A 4,399-nucleotide genomic window follows, 5' to 3' on the forward strand; every position below is an offset into this window, starting at 1 on the left:
AAGTATGGGGGGGCTCTCTCCCACTTTTCTTTGGCTCTGAGTGCTGATGTGCACTGCACTGGCCCACGGCCCTCCGGGGTCACTGTCGCCGGTCCATAACCAGTACCTGGAGTGCCCCCTCTGTGAGGAGAGGGACCCCTCCTGTTGGCAGAGGTACTAGCTCCGACCCCTCCTCTCTGCCTGCCTGCAGAGGTGCTCCTATCTGGTTGATCCTGCCAGTAGCATATGCTTGTCTCAAAGATTAAACCATGTAAGTCTTCAGTGCACACAGACGCTACAGTGAAACTGCGAATGGCTCATTAAATCAATTATGGTTCCTTTGATCACTCCACCGTTACTTGGATAACTGTGTTAATTCTAGATCTAATGCATGCTGATGAGCACTGACTTCCGGGGATTCATGCCTTTATCAGACCAAAACCAATCCGGGTCTCGGCCCCGCAGCTTTGGTGACTCTAGATAAACTTGTGCCGATCGCGTGCCCTTGTGGCAGCCACGCGACATTCGAATGTCTGCCCTATCAACTTTCAGTGGTACTATCTGTGCATACCATGGTGACCATGGGGAATGGGGAATCAGGGTTTGATTCCAGAGAGGGAGCCTGAGAAATGGCTACCACATCCAAGGAAGGCAGTAGGCACGCAAATTACCCAATCGCGACTTGGGGAGGTAGTGATGAAAAATAACAGTACAGGACTCTTTCGAGCCCCTGTAACTGGAATGAGTACACTTTAAATCTTTTAACGAGGATCTATTGAAGGGCAAGTCTGGTGCTAGCAGTCGTGGTAATTCCAGCTCCAATAGCGTATATTAAACTTGCTGCAGTTAAAAAGCTCGTAGTTGGATCTTCGGATCAAGCTGGCAGTCTGCCGTGAGGTGAGCTACCACCTGTCCTAGACTCTGCCTCTTGGTACTCTCTTGATGCTCTTAACTGAGTGTCTCGGGGGGTCCGAAGTATAGAGTGCTCAAAGCAGGCCGGTCACCTGAATACTTCAGCTAGGAATAATGGAATAAGACTCCAGTTCTATTTTGTTGCTTTTTGGAACTGGGGGCATGATTATTTATTTATTTATATATTTATATTTATTTATAAATAAATAAATAAATAAATTGTTGGTTTTCAGAACTGGGGGCATGATTAAGAGGGACAGCCAGGGGCATTCGTATTGTGCCACTAGAGGTGAAATTCTTGGACCAACACAAGATGAGCAAAAGCATTTCCCAAGAATGTTTTCATTAATCAAGAATGAAAGTTGGGCATTCGAAGATGATCAGATACCGTCGTAGTTCCGACCATAAATTATGCAGACTAGTGATCCAGCAGCATTATTCCCATGATCTACCAGGGATCTTATTGTAAACCAAAGTCTTTGGGCTCCAGGGGGAGTATGGTTGTATAGCTGAAACTTAAAGGAATTGATGAAAGGGCACCACCAAGAGTGGAGCTTGCGGCTTAATTTGACTCAACACGGGAAACCTCACCCTGCCCGGACATGGAAAGAATTGACAGATTGATAGCTCTTTCTTGATTATGTGGGTGGTGGTGCATGGCCGTTCTTAGTTGGTGGAGCTATTTGTCTGGTTAATTCCAATAACAAACTAGACTCAGCCACGCTAACTAGTTATGTGGCCCAGTGCGGTTATCTCCAACTTCTTGGAGGGATAAGTGGCATTCAGCCACACGAGATTGAGCAATAACAGATCTGTGATGCCCTTAGATGTCCAGGGCTGCACGGATGCTACACTGAATGGATTAGCATGTGTCTACACTTGGCCAACAGGTCTGCATAATCCTCTGAACCCCATTCATGATAGGGACTGGAGATTGCAATTATTCCTCATGAACGAGGAATTCCCAGTAATTGCGGGTCATAAGCAAGCATTGATTAAGTCCCTGCCCTTTGTGCACATCACTCGTTGCTACAACTGATTGGATGGTTAAGTGAGGTCCTTGGATGAGCACCACTGGAGTCGGTCATGGCCCTGGCAGTGCGCCAAGAAGATGATCAAACTTGACTATCTAGAGGAAGTAAAAGTTGTAACAAGGTTTCCATAGGTGAACCTGTGGAAGGATCATTAACTCTGAGGGCCCTAGGACAGTGCTGTCCTCGGGTACCAGGGCCTCTCCTTGCTGCACTGCCCTGACCCTCTACATCTCTCTCTCTCTCTCTGTCTCTCTCTCTGACTCATATCTCTCTGTACACCCTGGTGGAGGCCTGTGGGACTGAGCCTGAGGCTCCTGGGGGAGGGAGGGATAAGGGAGGGAGTAAGAGGAAGGGTGGTGTCAGTCCCCCCATCGCCTCCTGGCAGTGAGAGGGAGGGAGTCCCATCCATGTGGTGGGAGGTGTGGGTGCTCCTCTGTTACCCCAAAGAGATGGTGGCAGAGGGTGCACCCGGCCCAGCGGTGAGGTCCACCATGCACTCCGGAGGTGGCTGGCTCCCCATGAGGTAGGGGAGGGAGAGGGTGCCATCCTGGCTGGGGGCAGTGGCCTCCACTCTGGCCATCCAGGGCCACCCCCAGGGGTGGCACACCAGAGTCCTCTCCCCTCGATGTCAGTAATGGTTACCTGTGGAGGATGCCCTGCTCCATGTGGGGCATTTGTTCAAATACGTGGAAGGTCAGCAGTTCAGCCACATGCTGACTGCTGCAGGACTCCATGCCATCCCGCAGTGTGGGGCCAGTAATCCTGGGCCAGGTGCCCACGACAATGCCCATGAAACCTCGTGTGCTCATCTTGAGGTGTGATGCTGCTTAGGCAGTGGTGCCCCCGGTGAATGAGAACTGTATGACTCTGAGCGGTCGATCACTCAGCTCGTGCATCGATGAAGAATGCAGCTAGCTGTGAGAACTAATGTGAATTGCAGGACACATTGATCATTGACACTTCAAACGCACTTTGCAGCCATGGGTTACTCCTGGAGTTACATCTGTCTTTGGGTTGTTGTGCCTTCCATCGCCCCTGCTGGTTTCTGGCCCCCATCAAGCACATGGCTGGGGATTCGACAGAGCCCAATGCAGGTCCCCGTCCCCCCAGGGAGAGACGTGGATGGAGGAGAGGAGTCTCTCACCGCCTTGAGCCAGGAAGCCCATCCGAGGAGGAAAGGGAGCAGGAGAGCATCCGGTCCACCCCCGGAGGCTGTCGATGGTACTGCCACCATGCTGTGCTCCTGGGACAGGGCCTGATGCCCACACACACTGGTTCCTCCATGCTGTGGCTGCATTGGCCCTCCTATTCTGCCACCCGGAGTCCGGCGGCATGGGGGAGCAGGTGCGAGGCCCGGGGGAGGATGGGTGTCCATCTGTCCCTGAGTCTTGTACCTGCACCCCCACACCCACGACCGCATTCAGAATGTGACCTCAGATCAGACATGGTGACCCACTGAATTTACGCATATTACTAGGTGAAGGAATAGAAACTAACCAGGATTCCCTCAGTAATGGTGAGTGAAGAGGGAAGAGCCCAGTGCCGAATCCCTGCCTGAGTGATGGGCGCAGGGAAATGTGACATATGGAAGTCCATCTCCCTGGCGCTGCCCAGGGGGCCCAAGTCATTGTGATCAAGGCTCAGCTTGCGGACAGTGTAAGGCCAGGTGAGGCTCCCGGCATGTGGGGATCAGGTTTTCCCAGAATCAAGTTGTTTGTGAATGCAGCCCAAAGTGGGTGGTAAACTCCAGCTAAGGCTAAACACCGACATGAGACCAATAGCGGACAAGTACCGTAAGGGAAAATTGAAAAGAACTTTGAAGAGAGATTTCAAGAGGGTGTGAAACAATTCAGAGGTAAACGGTTGGGGTCCACGCGGTCCACCCGGTGGATTCAACTTGGCTGCCGCAATGGCCGCCTGAATGAGGTAGATCCCCCTCCCCTTCCGAGGATGGGGTACCATCCCCGGGTGTGCCGTCCACCGTTGGGCACACTTCCTTTGTGGCGGTGCACCATGACTGGCTCTGGGTCAGCCGGTAATGCTGCACGGAAGGTGGCTCCCCTCCCCAGAGGGAAGTGTTACAGCCCATGGCATCAGCCCTCACTGTGCCCCAGGGTTGTGGGAGATGACCACCGCTGCACCCACCCCTGCCCTTGCAGTGTGCCCGGCAGAATGTCAACTGAGCCAGACTGCCCTCAGTGCAGCCTGACTGCATCCCGCCACTAGGCCGGTGGGCTCAACTCAGGTGCCTGGGGTCCGCAGTGAAATCAGTAAGCCATGCATCCCATCTTGAAACATGGACTAAAGAGTCTAACAGGTGTGCAAGTCTGAGGGTTGGCAGGAGACCCCACAACACAATGAAAGTAAGGGCTGGCATGCACCAGATGAGGCAAGATTTCCCCGCCCCATGTGGGGGGTGCACTAGTGGCCCATCTCACCCATCCTGTTGGGGAGGTGGAGCATGAGCACACCTG

At 52.8% G+C, this 4,399-nt stretch overlaps 1 pseudogene; it reads left to right on the top strand.

The window, feature by feature from the left end:
• The first annotated feature begins 2,788 nt into the window (after positions 1-2,788).
• On the top strand, positions 2,789-2,942 carry LOC122814543 (annotated as a pseudogene).
• Positions 2,943-4,399: the final 1,457 nt, after the last annotated feature.

Source organism: Protopterus annectens, chromosome 10.part0 (genome assembly GCF_019279795.1).
Source record: "Protopterus annectens isolate FY-2018-M chromosome 10.part0, PAN1.0, whole genome shotgun sequence".
Classification (NCBI taxonomy): domain Eukaryota; kingdom Metazoa; phylum Chordata; order Ceratodontiformes; family Protopteridae; genus Protopterus; species Protopterus annectens.